Source organism: Medicago sativa, chromosome 1, assembly GCF_051527215.1.
Source record: "Medicago sativa cultivar Bolivia chromosome 1, Bolivia_mono, whole genome shotgun sequence".
Lineage (NCBI taxonomy): Eukaryota > Viridiplantae > Streptophyta > Magnoliopsida > Fabales > Fabaceae > Medicago > Medicago sativa.
In genome coordinates this window covers 29,681,857-29,699,342 of record NC_140749.1, presented here as the reverse complement: position 1 = coordinate 29,699,342, position 17,486 = coordinate 29,681,857, and the positions used below count along the sequence as shown (strand labels likewise).

At 27.5% G+C, this 17,486-nt stretch overlaps 1 long non-coding RNA gene and 1 pseudogene across 2 annotated transcripts; one reads left to right on the top strand and one right to left on the bottom strand.

Annotated features, from left to right (window-relative positions):
• Window positions 1-12,127: 12,127 nt before the first annotated feature.
• Window positions 12,128-13,639, bottom strand: LOC146954132 (RING-H2 finger protein ATL1 pseudogene; annotated as a pseudogene). The gene has a single exon (XR_015011881.1). The product of XR_015011881.1 is annotated as an RING-H2 finger protein ATL1 pseudogene (transcript).
• Window positions 13,640-15,324: 1,685 nt separating this feature from the next.
• On the top strand, window positions 15,325-16,022 carry LOC146954131 (uncharacterized). The gene is made up of 2 exons (XR_015031221.1): window positions 15,325-15,509; window positions 15,812-16,022. It is a non-coding gene; the product is annotated as an uncharacterized LOC146954131 (long non-coding RNA).
• Window positions 16,023-17,486: the final 1,464 nt, after the last annotated feature.

Sequence of the window (17,486 nt, the reverse complement as noted above, 5' to 3'; positions counted from 1 at the left end):
TATATATATATTGTAGCCGGGGTTTGAACCCCAAACCTTGCATATAGCTCCTTAAATATTTATGAAACAACAAATTAATCTTTTAAATTGAAGAACAACGATTAATTTAGACCCTCAATCAAAATATCGATTTAATAAACATCCATCGAAATCAATGAAAAACCAAATTATCGATTTCATTTGTCTCTTGCTGCATAAAGAAAAGTAAACAAGATTTTTAAAATTTGGTGCTAAATTTGAAAAAAAAATGATTAAATTGACTGACACTATTCAAATTAAGGGAATAAATTATCCACAAATATGAGGGACTAAACAAACCAACTCTTACAATTTGAAAGACTAAAATGCCGATTTACTTGCTAAAAAAACTTTCAAGGGTCCAAATGAATTGGTAAAACATTTCTGATTTGCTAAAGAAACTATATTTATTATTCTAGAATTCATTATCCTATGGGTAATCATCGCAATTAGTTTGAATTCTTTCTTTAATCTCTAAAATTAGAGGATGTAAATACATGAATTATTTTGAAACAAAATGTAGCCATCTTATTCTTATGCCTTGTTTAAAGGGGAATTAAGGACAAGTCAGTTATAGACAAAGACAACTGCACCTTTCTTTTCCAATCTAGTCAATGGACTAAACATTGGTCAGGACATGGTCGTCCGTTAACCTTTTTTGTTCCACTAGAGAACCATCAAGTCAACGATTGCATATAGGGGAGTCTTCCTTTAGAAATTGTACCACACGTAACGCAAAATATTGAGTAGTAGTAGTAGTAAAGGAGATTTTTGAAGCCATGAATAATTGTCCAAGAGAGAATTTCACTAACTTGTATTCTGAGTTGATTAAGCGTGTGTTTGGTATGGCGACGGAGAGAATTGATTTTGATAGAATTGAGTTTGAGAGAATTGATTTTGGTTAAAAGTGAGTTGAATGTGAATTGATTTATGTTTTTATTAGAAGTGATTCTTGTGGGTTGATGTTGTTTGGATAGTTTGAATCAAAATTGATTTTCAATACTTAATTTCCAAAATGGGTATTAATATCTATTTTATTTGGGGTATTAATATCTATTTAAAATTGGACTTCATTTCTATTTTCTTTAATTATTCAAACTAGTATGGACACTCGTGCCAAGCACGGGCTAGAATTTCGTCATACTTAACATATTGCAAGAAGATGTAATATCATTCTCATTTGGTTAGTTGATCTATATTCAATAGACTGATTCACACCAGTGTTGACTCCTCCATAAAGTTTAACGATGGTACCATAGCCCAGTTTGATCTCGGATGCATAAAGTAGGCATTACAATGGGGTGCAATTGGGAAGAGTTTTACGTTTCCCGTCTTATCCTCGACTCTCATATACTTCCATGTTACCATACTCAAACCCAATGGGAGTGAGAAATTGAATCTCATCCCCCTCCCAGACAGGTTTGGGAATCCCCGTCGCATCCTCATCCCCACAGTGAATCATTTTTTTTCGAGCCCCGAGGAAAATGTTATACTGCATTTTTCAACAATATGTTAATATTCACATTTCCATGACCGGATAATTTGGTTGCTCCTTTAAATTTCAAAGGCAATTATTATAACATGGCAAATCTCAATAGGGAATAAAGTAATTTTCTACATTCAAGATGAGTTTGGGTATGTGTTCGAGGCAGGTATGTATATCCATGTTACCCATCTTGTACCCGTGTTGAGAAATCAGAGAAAACATAAACTCATAACCAAACCCAGTCAAAGAGGAGAACCCCGTCAAAGCGGGGTGGGTTCGGGCGGGTAAACGCGGGTACGGGTTTTGTTGTCATGCATAGTAGAAAGTCTTATAATTGAGGCAGAGATGGTAATGTGTCAGGTGTAAGTTGTTCCACATTGAATGCAAAAGTGGATGTTGAGAAACATAAAAGTGATATAACCCATATATCTAATGCCTTAAGGTTTACGGTGAAGATGTGGTGTCAAAATCGGTTGTGTGGATTCTCCTAGTTTGATGCTATAAGCAAATTCAATGTAGGATCCCCTGAAAGTCATGATATTATGATGAACTTTTTTTTAGTTTTTGGATGTCATTTGTTTAATTTTTTATCTTTAAATTTAGTTTTTGGATATCTTTCTTTTCCCTATGAATTTGTTCTTTCAGCCTTTATTATTTTAAATTTATTCATTTTTTATTTTTGGTGGCAAGTGATAATGGAAATTTGCATATGTGTTAATGCTAATTTGACAAAATACATGTTTATTACACATTTAAAATTATGTGGCGTTATTTTAATTGAATCTATTTTTTTGGTAAAATAATTACGCAAAAATTTCAAACTCTTTCAACAAACTCATAAAATTATCGTCAACTCACACTATTTTCGATACTATTACAAACAAATGCACACTACTTTTTTTTCTTATCTTCTTAGATGTTCAATTTTTTTTTACGTTCTTTTTCTTCGAATATCGTTTCCTTCTTCTCTTGAAAGGAATAAACAAAAATCTCCTCCATGAAACACCATGAACCAACCTTTTTGAACATGTTGTGTCAATGTTTGACCTTATTCGACTATATCCCATAATTACGGACGCGGAGAGTTACACGGTTGATTAACAAATGTTAATGTATCAAGTGTGAATTGAAGTTATATATTAGATGGAATAGTAGAACTTGAACAATGTATAAGTGAGATGACCCATATAACATGTCTTAAGGTTTAGGGTGAATATGTGATATCAAACTCAATGTAGGATACCCAGAAAGTTCCGAAATTATAATGAACTATTTTGTTAGTTTTTAGATGTTATTTTCTTTATTTTTTTCATCATAAATTTTAGTTATTGGATGTCATTCTCTTTCATGCTATTATTTTTATTCAACCTCCAATATTTCAAGTTCATTGGTGAAATCTAACAATAAAAAAATAAAGATGTGTATTGTTGAATTGAAAAAATATATGCTTGTTTGAAATTTTAAAATGATGTGACATTTTTTTTAATTGAATCTAATTTTTGATAAAATAATTATCTCAAAATCTTCAAATACTTCAAAATAAAACGTGCAAAATTAGCGTCAAGTCATTTAATTCCTTATACTATCACGGTTAAAGTACACATTCCTTTTCGTCTTTTTTCCCTTATCATTTTTTTCATGTTAAAATTCATTTTTCATCGTCTTTTTTTTTCTAATTTAATTTCTTTACTCTCATGAAGGAAAGAAACATAAAACTACCTCCTTAAAACCACCACCAACCACCTTTTTTACCATATTGGAACTCAACTTAACTTTATTTGGCAATGTCCCAAGATTAAGAGAAATGTCTTATATGTCATATGTGAGGTAAAGTTCTACATTGGATGCAATAGTAGATAGTGGGGAAAATATAAGTGAAATGACTCATATACCTAATGTCATAAGGCTTTTCGTGAAAGAAATGAACATAAATCTCCCTCTTATCCTCTTTATGTTTCTAATTTATTTTCTCTCTTATCATGAAAGAAATGAACATAAACCTCCCTCCATTAGCATGTCATATGCGAATTCAAGTTTTTAATTGAATCTAAGAGTGGATGGTGAGAAATATATAAGTATGTTGACCTGTACCTAATCCCTTGAGAATTTTGATGTAGATATGGTGTCATTCTCACTTGAGTAGTTGTTTTTAGCCTAATGTGATTATGCAACTCAGTTTCGGCCCTTTGGAAATCCAAACATTATGTTGATCTATTTTTATTTTATTTTCTGTTGACTTGACGCTAATTTTGAAAATCTGTTTAAAATCTATATTTTATTCAACCTTCGTTATTTTAAACTCTTTTACTTTTGATCTTTGGTGGGATCTGATTGTGACAAAATATAGATGATCATTTAACCTTCATCATTTTTAACCAAACACTTCTTTTTATTTCCTTATCATTTATATCATGTTAAAATTCAGTTTTCATATTTTCCCTTTTCTGAATTTTCTTTCTTTTCATATTTTTACGTCCACTTGTTTTAATATGATTGCACTCACTATTTTGATCATGCACAGACCCAATATGAATAATATCATATATCTATTGCTTACTGAATATCATGCACAAATTACGTATTCATTCATTGGGTTGTTATATCAATACCAAAAATTAAGATGAATTGTAATAGCATACAAATAAAGAGAGACAAGGTTGTTAGAACCTCGGCATTTTTTTTATATATAGTCACCTTTCTAAGATCTTGTAGAAGAAAAAAAAACTCTCATAAGAAATCTCATTAACCAACACTCACAATGGTATACATCAAAAACAAAAATAACTAAAATGAATCACATCAAAATAAATAACATCAATTATTCCAAAAAAAAACATGCTTTTTCATACTAAAAAACATGATGTACTTTGATTTTTTTTTCAAGACAATTTTATTAGAAAATTACTAAAATTGGAATTTGAAAAATTAATGGGTTTTGCTTAAATTTAATTTTGAGGATCATTGATTTCTTCCTCATAATCTTGTTTTTTTTACAATCTCATAATCTTGTTGTTATTACATTTCTATAATTATATGATTTTTTTTGTGTTCTTGAGTAATCTTTTTTCTTTTAGAATATCAAAATTAAGGCTTTCGTTTTGAATAAAAATTTAAGGCTTTTCAACGACAAATATCAAAATTTAAATAAGTTTGGTTCTGAATTGCTCACTGACGTCATGACATGTCTAATGATTCAAAGAGCACTAACACAAACACTTGAAAATTATCCATCAAAGTGGTTCTCACGCTAACACACATGTATATGTATGTGTGTGTGTGTGTGTGTGTGTGTCTATATATATCTATATATACATACATATATATATATATATATATATATATATATATATATATATATATATAATATAAAATATTAGCAAAATAAAAATAATCAAGATAATTACATTTTACGAATTTCCAATATTTATTTTATATTAAAAACGAAAATGTGTTTATTATAAGGATAATAGTGCATAATGTATGATGAGTGCTACATTTGTTTTGGCAAAAGTGCTACATTTTTTTAAAGTGATGAGTACTACCCTTAAATTAATTAAATTTGATTTATTTTATGATCATGTTAATAATTAGTTTTGACTTTAGTTGCAGATATATCAAAATAAAATTATTCTACATTACTTATTCTTATGAGTTTTGATAGTAATACAATTTGTTTTTTATGTCCTCTAAGCTTTTATACTTGTTTTTATTTAATATATTTTTCTTTGCTTAAAAAAAAGATAATAATACAATCACATCAATTGATACAAATTTCCTTCTCTAAAAAGAAAAATAGTACTCATTAATGAAAAGATATATATTAATAAATGTAAATCAATCAAGATAAAAATATTTTAATACCCTAAAAAACAGTAATTATGATTATTTACTCTAAAAAAGTTATTACAATTATTTATAAGTATTTATGTGTTTTAAAAAATTTCATGTTACTTTTTTTGTAAAAAAAAATTCATATTACTAACTGATTCAATTCAAGTGAGATGATTGTGTCCACCATTATTAATTAGTAATAATATAATAAAACCAATTGACACTGCTATTTTAGTGATGTATACAATTTTGAGGCAAAATTTTTGTTTTGTTTTGTTGAGGTGAATAATGCTTTGCAAGTTTTTTTTTTTTGACAAAAATGCTTGCAAGTTAAAGAGTCAAAACAAACAAAAAAAGTTATACAATATTTCACAACACAACTTTATATTGAAGAAAAACTACATTGTATTTGACAAAAAAAGAAAAACCGACTCAGAAAAGACTTTCAATGGAATGAATTACCTAAGCTCATAATTCTTTTACATATATTTTTTTTTGAGAGAAATTCTCTTACATATATCAAATAAGAGAAATCAAATAAGTTTTTACAATACATGTGTCATGGAAATTAATAAGAAAAATGCTTAAAAAATTGACAATGTAACAAAGAGAGAAAATAAAGGTTTGGAGAAGACTTACAATAATATGAATTTTGAATAGAGAGTGGCGTGAAAAATGTGAAAGTCAAACCCGATATTTATAGCCAAAGACATAAAGTAACCAAAATAATCAAGTACTTCATCCATGCATACAATCACGAAAAAATAATATTGTATATTAATATTCATCAATTGGTACATTTGATCTTAGAAACAAAATCACTGTAATTCAAACTAAATGATTTTATTTTATTGATGACCATATATTTGACATTTACACACACTATTTTTTGGCCAAATATATTTTTATTTAATTTAAATGTGTAACAAAAAAAAAACTAAAAATGCGTATAAACATATTATATACCATAGCATTCATTTCATGTTTCATAAACTATGGAAGGTGTTACAAAAATTTAGAGAGTTGTCTCTTCGTTGAAATATTTAAAAAGAAATTTGTAATAAAAAACGAAAAATAAAGAAAAATAAAACAAAATTAAAACACAATGCATGAATAAAGAAAACGAAAGCTAATAAAATTATAAGCATATTTGTGAAAACAATACTTATGCATCCATGATAACTATATATATATATATATAGAGAGAGAGAGAGAGAGAGAGAGAGAGAGAGAGAGAGGGAGGGAGAGGGAGGGAGGGAGGGAGGGAGGGAGGGAGGGAGGGAGGGAGGGAGGGAGGGAGAGAGAGAGAGAGAGAGAGAGAGAGAGAGAGAGAGAGAGAGAGAGAGAGAGAGAGAGAGAGAGTGTGTGTGTGTGTGTGTGTGTGAAATGAAGATAGAGGGAAAGGATGTCATATTACAATGAAGATGAAAATGATGACAAACATATTGACTATATATAGGAAAAAAAACCTAGGTAAAGGTTAGAAGGATGACATGTATTCTCAAATTTGATTGGTTGGTAATTTCAATCATGAATCATGATTGGCTGATAATTTAAATCATGAATCCTATTCAAATTTTATTGGCTGATAATACAAAACGTATTCATGATAGACTTTTTTTGGTAGTGTATTCATGATAGACTATTAAATTGTTTATAATTTCCATTTTGGTTTTTAATAAATTAATTGAAATAAATGAAATTTGTTTGAGTAATACAAAAATAAATATTTATTAAAAAACAAAAAGAAATATGATTGGTTCAACAAAATACATATTGTCAATAATAATGTGGCTGAGATTCGCTGACCATTTAAAATATAAGAAATATGATTGGTTCAACAAAATAATATTGACATATAAAAAATATTTTCTCACATTGTTAAAAAAAACATGGCTTAAATATGGTATTGGTCCCTGCAAAATAGGCCAGTTTTGGTTTTAGTCCCTGCAAATTTTTTTTATAGTTTTTGGTCCCTGCAAAAATAGGTCAGTTTTGGTTTTAGTCCCTGCAAATTTTTTTTATAGTTTTTGATCCCTGCAAAAATAGGTCAGTTTTGGTTTTAGTCCCTGCAATTTTTTTTTTTATAGTTTTTGGTCCCTGCAAAAATTCTGGAAAAATGAAAAATTAATAAAAAAACTAAAAAAAATTTAAAAAATTCTGGAAAAATGAAAAATTAATAAAAAAATTGAAAAAAATATTAAAAAATTCTGGAAAATTGAAAAATATATAAAAAAATTAAAAAATATTAAAAAAATCTGGAAAAATGAAAAATTAATAAAAAAATTGAAAAAAATATTAAAAAATTCTGGAAAATTGAAAAATTAATAAAAAATTAAAAAATTCTGGAAAAATAAAAAAATTGTAAAAAATATTAAAAAATTCTGGAAAATTGAAAAATTAATAAAAATGGAAAAAAATTTAAAAAAATACGGAAAAAAATTAAAAATTCTGGAAAAATTAATTAAAATAAAAAACGATTAAAAAAATAAAATAGTCTAATAAAATGAAAAATAATGCTAAATTCTGAAAAAATAAAAAGATTAAAAAATTCTGAAAAAATAAAATTTTGAAATTTTCTAAAAAAAATTAAAATTCTGGAAAAATTAAATTTTCGAAATTTTAATAAAAATTCTAAATAAAATTTTAATGAAAAATAAAAATTCTGAAAAAATTCTGGAAAATATCTAAAAAATTTCGAAATTTTCGAAAAAAATTAAAAAGATTAGTCATTTTTTAAAAAAATGAAATTTTCATTAGTATTTTTCGAAATTTTGATTAGTGTATATTCGAAATTTCCCTTATTCTCGATTTATAAATACACAAAAGTTCCCGGTTTATAAATACACAAAAATTCCTAGAAAAAATACTAATGAAAATTTCGAAATTTCGAAAAATACACAAAAAACCTAAGCTCGGTTTATAAATACACATATTTTTTCCCTTATTCTCGGTTTATAAATACACAAAATTCCCGGAAATTTTTTTGGAAATAAATACACTGAAAAAACTTAAGCTCGACATATATACTAATTAAATTTTCCAAAATTTTTATTAAAATTTCGAAAATTTCATTTTTCCAGAATTTTAATTTTTTCCAAAAAATTTTGAATTTTTTTTTCTTCAGAATTTTATAATCTTTTTTATTTTTTTCAGAATTTATCATTATTTTTCATTTTATTAGATTATTTTATTTTTTTAATCATTTTTTATTTTTATTAATTTTTCCAGAATTTTTTAATTTTTTCTTATTTTTTTTCATTTTTATTAATTTTTCAATTTTCCAGAATTTTTTAATATTTTTTTTCAATTTTTTATTAATTTTTCATTTTTCCAGAATTTTTTAAATTTTTTATTAATTTTTCAATTTTCCAGAATTTTTTAATATTTTTTTCAATTTTTTTATTAATTTTTCATTTTTCCAGAATTTTTTAATTTTTTTATTAATTTTTCATTTTCCCATAATTTTTTAATATTTTTTTTCAATTTTTTTATTAATTTTCCATTTTTCCAGAATTTTTTAATATTTTTTTATTACATAACTGGGGTCAGGGACTATTTCCAAAAACAAAAATTTTGCAGGGACTAAAACCAAAACTGGCCTATTTTTGCAGGGACCAAAAACTATAAATTTTTTTTGCAGGGACTAAAACCAAAACTAGCCTATTTTGCAGGGACCAATACCATATTTAAGCCAAAAAACATTGTCTGACATCATCTTTATTATATTATTACTAAAATAAAAATACAAATAAAAATTAAGATATTAATTTATTTTCATAATTGTTTGGCATTCAATAAAATATGTTAATAAATTGTCTCACAATTCACAATATTATTATTATTAAAATAAAAATAAAAATTAGTTTGTTTCATGAAATCATTAATTTCATAAATTCATTAGTTCATATTTACATTTCAATAAAATATATTTGACATTTTTTTGAAAGAGAAATATATTTTAAATAGTCTTAACCAAACAAATAGTGTCACATTACTATATTATTATGAAATAAAAATAAAGATAATGATTAGTTCATTTCATTAATACAATATTCCTTTATTATTCTTTTTTTCATTAATTGTTAAATGCACGAAAATGCTTGGTTTGGTTTAGACGCCACATTACACTTTAAAAAACAAATGTTTGGTTTGGTTTATGATGCCACATGTCAACACCAAAAGAAGAGAAAATAACTTTCATAATGAGACATGAAATAGGTCCTAAATTTATATTATATAGATTTTTGTTACATTATCAATTTAATTATTGAAGATTAGTAAATATTTTTGAAAAAAATGCATATTAATTTGAGCAAGGTATATTATATTAATTTTCTGCACATTAATTAACAAATTTTGGCTAAAAAAAATTAACAAATGTTGTCAAACAGTTTTTTCTTAGAAAAGTATCTGTCAAAAGTTTAATGGGCTTGCATAAGAAGGAGAGATTAATGGGCCATTAGAACCCAACTCCATTTTGTGAAGAAAAATAAAAATACAAACCAAATTCCATCTTCTTCTCAAACCCAGAGAGAATGTTGAAGTTTGCAGTTCAACATGAAGGCTGAAGCAGAAACATGGTAGAGAAAATAAATTGAGAAACGAGAAAAAAAAGTAATCACTTTGGTTGTGTTGTTTTCAACTTTGTAGGAAAATAAAAAAGAAGATCATGGTTAATTTGGGAAAGCACATCAACCACAAAAAATTGAATTCCTGAATTGTTTTTGAGTTGCCGCAAAAGCTTCAATTTGTAGCTTCTAGTAAACATGGGTTTGGAGGGTAGAAGCACGTTCAGGTGAAGCACGTTTTCAGTTACCCAAACATTACAAAAAAGGCAAAACCGCGTTTCACTTTTCCAAACTCCCGTTTGAGCCTAGAAAATGGGTTAGCAAACAAGTACTAAATAAAAGAAATTTTATCAAACGTGATATTGATATTGAGAGAGGGTAATGTGACTTTTAAAATTGTCATTTGAAAGGTAGTCTAACTCCTCCAAAAAGAAAGAAAAAAACAAACATTTCGTTGCAAGTATGATGATATATTTTTTTATTTGGATATTTGATCTAAGAATCGACTAATTTAGATGATTAAATTGCAGATCTTTTTAAAAACAATTTTTTTTGCTATACTCGGTAAAATCAGTCTATAATTATAATTAATATTTTCTGAAATTGAAGCTGATCTATAAACTCACTCTCATATTCTATGTTTTTCTCTAATTACTTTTGGAGAAAAATCATATTTTCTTTCAATTAATGCATTCATCACACAATAAATAAATCTTCAAAGGAAAAGTACCATTTCTTCTCTTTAAGCTTTTCATAAATTCACAATATCTAATACAACGCTATCTCTAGTTAATCTAGTATGGGTTTTGTTAACAAACAACACTTGATCTATCATGTGTCACAAGCTCATCCACCTACCCAAAATCATCTTGATTGTGATACAAATTTTCCAATAGTAATCGTTGTACTAACTAGGAACGATGGCAACATCTTTCTTGCTAATAGCCTACTACACCTTTTTGAATTGGTAAAACAACACTTCTTGATCTACTTTTAGGTCTACAACTACTGTCACCACAAATTAGAAAGGTGTATTAGGCTATTAGTAAGAAAGATGTTACCATCGTTCTTAGTACAACGATTACTATTGGAAAATTTGTACTAGAATCAGGATGACTTTGGGTAGGTGGATGAGCTTGTGACACATGATAGATCAAGTGTTGTTTGATAACAAAATCCATACTAGATTCTAGAGATAAATGGGTTGTCTTAGGTGATGTGAATTTATGAAAATCTTAAAGAGAATAAATGGTACTTTTCCTTTCAAGATTTATTTATAGTGTGATGAATGCATTAATTGAAAGAAAGTATGATTTTTCACCAAAAGTAATTAGAGAAAAACATAGAATATGAGAGTGAGCGAAGAGAAATGAAAGATGGAGAAAAGTGAAAACGTGAGGTGGTTTATAAATGAGGATGGTGGTGGTGAATGGACTTAAAAGGGGTTGAAAAATTCAATAAGTGTTGCCTAACGTCTTTTCTTCGAAGTTCATACATTTGAGTTTATAGATCAACTTCCATTTTAGAAAACATTAATCATAATTAATAAATTACTAACAAGTGCCCCACACACTGTTTATCGATTTCAAATCAAGAAATTATTTCTTAAAAATGTTAAATACTTCAATTTTTAATGCATAAATTTTCACAAAAAAATTATCATTTAAAATACATAAAGAGTGATCCGAGTGCACTCGTTAACATTAATCTTATTATTATAGACAACAAATTTTTTCGATTTTTTCGAGTATTGAAAAAAATAAGTTTTTTTTTAAAAGATCTGCAATTTGTTTTTTTATGTATCTAATTCTATAGAATCAAAGACATAATGTAAGGAATTACAGCATGACACCCAAGAGATGATTATGACTTTCTTTCAACTTAATTAGAGGAAATGAGTTCAAAGCTAATTTTGAAAACGCAAAAGATATCCAATTCACATCCATCGTAGCTACGTTCACCGTCTCAATATAAAACATTCTAAAATATATATACACGTTGATGTGCCTATAATATTTCTTTTATTTATATCTTTTTCCCTCGCCCACCTTAATTAAAATCTTTTATTTTTAAAGGTATTATGTTTTTGTGGTGTAGACTTGAGACCTATGTGCATTATCCTCTCTCTGTCTCAGTTTCAAATCCTTTAGATGTGAACAATCCTAAAACATATTTATTCTATAAATATAATTTATATTACTCACTTCACAAACATCAAATATAGTGAAACTTTTGTAGGATAATAAAAAGAGTAAATCAACATTTTGGTACCTGGAATTGTAAACGTTAAACAATTTAGCCCCTTAAATATTTATGAAACAACAAATTAATCTCTTTAATTGAAGAACATCAATTTAGTCCCTCGATCAAAATATCAATTTAATAAACATTCATGAGAATCAATGAAAAACCAACTCATATTCCACAAAGGGAATTGAGTGGCATTATTCAATCTAAGGGAGTAAATTCATATTCCACAAATATGAGGGACTAAACAAACAAACTCTTACAATTTAAAAGACTAAAATGCTTATTTACTCGCTAAAGAAGCTTTCAAGGGTCCAAATGAATTGGTAAAACAACACTTCTTGATCTACTTCCATGTCCAAAGGAAAAGAATGATCTCTTAGGTCTATTACTACTATCACCACAAACTTCAATGGAACTAACCTCATGAACATGCAAACTAGGTTGATATAAAGATTTATGTATTGCTAAGTCCATTGAGAAAGACCTTCTAATTGGTTGAACTAGAAAGCCATCGTCTTTGTCTTTAATACACTCATCCCCCATGCTAGTCACTTTTTGAAGCTTAATTGCTTTCTTGTGTGAATCTCTTGGTACCTCCAATTCTTTACCTCTTTCTTCTATTCTTTCATGCAAGATTTGACCTTCATGATCATTTTCATTATTATCCAAATCAATTACAACAAAATCTTCACAACCACCAATGATGTTTTCAACATTTTGGCTTTGCAAATAAGGTGAAGGTCTTGGAGTGACAACATGCTCAACTTGGATTTCTCTTGTCATTGAAACTTTTCTTCTACAAAGTGGACAATTTGCATTGTTTTGAAGCCAAACATCAACACAATCAATGTGAAATAAATGGTTGCAATTTGGTATAACTCTTAGTATCTCATCTTCTTGAAACTCACTCAAACAAAAAGCACATTCACTAGAGATTCCTAATTCACCATAGTCTTTCTCTTCTTTGTAATGAATCACTGGAATTGAATTAATCACCGATTGTTCTAATCCTCTATGCTCCGATGTCATTGAGTACGACGTAGATTGTTCTTCAAGTTGTCTAGAAAAAGAAAAACGTCTTACTCTAACAAGATCAATACTGTTCCAATTGAAGCAGCATTTGATCACAAAGGTGTAGTAGGCCATTAGCAAGAAAAATGTTGCCATCATTCCTACTACAATGATTACTATTGGAAAATTTGTACCACAATCAAGATGATTTTGGGTAGGTGGATGAGCTTGCGACACATGATTGATCAAGTGTTGTTTGTTAACAAAACCCATACTAGATTAACTAGAGATAGGGTTGTATTAGATATTGTGAAATTATGAAAAGCTTAAAGAGAAGAAATGGTACTTTTCCTTTGAAAATTTATTTATAGTGTGATGAATGCATTTATTGAAAGAAAATATGATTTTTCTCCAAGACTAATTAGAGAAAAACGGAAAATATGAGATTAGTTAGAGTGAGTGAAGAGAAATGAAAGATGGAGAAAAGTAAAAGCGCGAGGGGGTTTATAAATGAGGATGGTGGTGGTGAGTAGACTTAAGGGGCTGAAAAATTCAATAAGAAGTATAGTCTAACGTGTTTTCTTGGAAGTTCATACATTTGAGTTTATAGATCAACTTCCATTTTAGAAAAACATTAATTATAATTATAGACTGATTTTATCGAGTATAGAAAAAAAAATTGTTTTTAAAAAGATCTTCAATTTTAATCATCTAAATTAGTCGATTCTTAGATCAAATATCCAAATAAAAATAAAATATCATCATACTTGCAACGAAATGTTTGTTATTTCTTTCTTTTTAGAGGAGTTAGACTACCTTCCAAATGACAATTGTTTGATAAAATTTCTTTTATTTAATCAACTCAAAATACAAGTTAGTGAAATTCTCTCTTGGACAATTATTCATGGCTTGAAAAATCTCCTTTAGTCCTTTAATACTACTACTACTCTATATTTTGCGTTACGTGTGGTACAATTTCTAAAGGAAGACCCTATGCAATCGTTGACTTGATGGTTCTCTAGTGGAAAAAAAGGTTAACCGACGACCATGTCCTGACCAAGGTTTACTCCATTGACTGGATTGGATGAAATGTTTGAAAGTTTGATGCCAAATAATTTTCATCATATTGGAAAAGAAAGGTGTCCTTAATTCCCCTTTATACAAGGCATAAGATGGCTACATTTTGTTTCAAAATAATTCATGTATTTACATCCTCTAATTTTAGAGATTAAAGAAAGAATTCAAACTAATTGCGATGATTTTTTTTTGTGTTGGCTGGGATTTGAACCCCGAACCTTGCATATTTTATGCATTATCCAAACCAACTGAATTAAGTTCACGAGGACACTAATTGCGATGATTACCCATATAGGATAATCAATTCTAGAATAATAAATCTTATAGTTAATTTTAAAGAGGGATCTTTTAAGCATATTTTATTAGTTTGTTTTGTAGTATTATTATTGTGTGGTTTATTTATCGATCTTATTATGAGTATGCATAAATTTATATAAGCATTGTATGCCTCATTGATTAGAATCAATGAAAAATAATATATATATTTAAAAGATCATTTTTTAAAATAAACTATAAAATTCAATTTTTCTTTTTAAATATAAGATTCATTATTCTAACCTCCATCATCCTATCAAAAACATGATTCAACTCTTTACTTATATCAACTTTGACTTGAATTAATGTTCGGAATTCAACAATTGATAGGATGTAAATTCTCGACGAAAGTTGGTGGCTCTTTTTAATTTATATAAAGTTTATTTCCTTAATCTTTTAACTAACTCACCCACGTGATATATCTAAAATAATAATTAGGTTTCTCATTTGATAGAATAAAAAGATAAATTTAATTAATATTGTTTTTTTGACTAACAATAATATCTATAAAAAAAATTAATTTTACTCAACGATAGCCATATTTCATGTCATTTTTCTCCCCTTTCCTTTCTCTACACAAGTCAAGTGTTGCAACTTTTGGACTAATATCCTCACTTGCCCCATTATTTGTGTCAAATTCCTCCTTTCTTGTTATATATATATATATATATATATATATATATATATATATATATATATATATATATATATATATATATATATATATATATATATATATATATATATATATATATATAGGGCATTTCAAATGAGAGGACTTTTTAAATGAGAGGGTGAGAGGATGAAACAGTGGCCATTGGATTAGTTAGATGGCTGTGATTTAATTCTCACATTAGTAACTCACGTGACACTATTTTGCTGAGGAAAACAACACACGCGCTTCCTTCACTTGTAACGTTTCTTATTCCATCTTCTTCCCTTCATTCAACGTAAATGCTTCCTCTTTCTGCAGAAACCGTCACTACTTATTCCTTGCTTCCTTGTCTCTTCTTCTTTGCGTCCTTGTCTCTTTCAAAGCTGTTTATTTTTTATGTTCTTCCTTGTTCCTCGACAGTTTTTTCAAGATGTTTATTTCTTATGTTCTTTCATTAATCACTGATTGTTCCTTGTTCCTTCTTTATTTCTTACATTTATCTCTTACAGTTATTTCTTATGTTCTTAACTATTTAGTTTGTTTTTGTTTAGATATGTTTCTGAGTTAAAATGTTAATTTATGTTTATGTGTTTTCAGGTTTTGAAGACTTGCTTAGACGGAAGATGAATGGCATAGAACAAAAATGGATGATGGAGATGATTAAACAAGTAGAATGGCATAGAAGGAACATGGAAGATGAAGATATTTATGAGTTTATGTTTCTGATATACTAGCAATACTATTTTTAATTTGATGTATGGATTAAGCCATTGTGCTATTAGTAATCTTTTTTATTTGGCGTATGAAAGATTTAAGCTATTTGGTTGTTGGCATAGTTTAGTGTCACTGTTTCACAGCCATCTAACTAATCCAATGGCCACTGTTTCATCCTCTCACCCTCTCATTTAAAAAGTCCTCTCATTTGAAATGCCCTATATATATATATATATATATATATATATATATATATATATATATATATATATATATATATATATATATATATATATATATATATATATATATATATATATAGGGAGTCCTTAACATGAACCTCAATTTAAAGGACCATTGGTGGACCCTAGTTACTTACTTGAGATAGCCGGTGACACTATTTTTTTCTTAAAGAAATCAAAATGAAATATATTATAAAATCGAATAAGTTCTTCGAACACAAAACATATCAGAAACAAACTTATAAATAGTTTACATAGTTACACGGTGAGATCATTATAAAATATGATTAAATATTTTCAGTCAAAAAATATGATTAATTAATTGTACAATTTTTTGACACAATACACAACATCTAAAAATGTCTGAATGTTTGTAAGAAAACATGTTTTGATGAAATGGCGCGTCTTTTCTAGCATCACACGTCTTAGGCTATGTTTGGCCAAGCTTTTTTTAAGGCTTATAAGCTATTTGGAAGCCAAAGCTAACAATAAATGCTTTAGAAGTAAAGCTAAAGTTGTTTGGTAAATGTTATTTTTATTTTACTTCAGAGTGACTTTTAAGCTAAAAGTTGTTTGAAAGCTTAATTTTTTAGGACAAACTATGTTATAAATGAGCGAATATTTAAAAATAAAAGACAAATGTGAATAAATTTCATAAATTGTCATATAAAAGCACCTCTTAACAATATCATAAACAATATTAAAAGACTTCAGAAGATAATTCATTATTAGAAATATAAATTATCAAAAACTCTGACGAATTCTATTTCAACATTATGATGATATAACATCTTGAGAGAATGTAATGTAACACAACATTTCGTTTATTGTCCGATTTGAACGGAGATGAAATTAAAACTAAGTAAGTTTGTCGTATTCTATTGTTTTGAAATTGGTTTTGTATACTTGTGTATTTTTAGTTAGGGTTTATTTTGGAAATGAATGAATTGATCTTTCTAAGACATGCTTACAATAGAGCAAATAAATGTTTTTAAAAAATGTAGTGAATGATTGTGAATTAAAAAAAATGAAAGTAAGGTATTGTGAATGAATGAGTGTGGTAAATGAATGTGGTGATAGCCGATGATGGATATTGTAAAAAAATGCACGTTTAGGGGCTTAAAGAAATAACATCTCTGTCAAGAATTGCTGATTTGTTAGCTTACCTAAAATCAACGCATGTTAACTCACGCTGGGTACTAGCGCATGTTAACTCATGTTAGATATTAGCATGAGTTAAGTCACGTTGGATCTATCGAGCATGAATTAACTCACATTGGGTTATTTAGGAAAAATCAGGGTGGGAATAGGAAAAA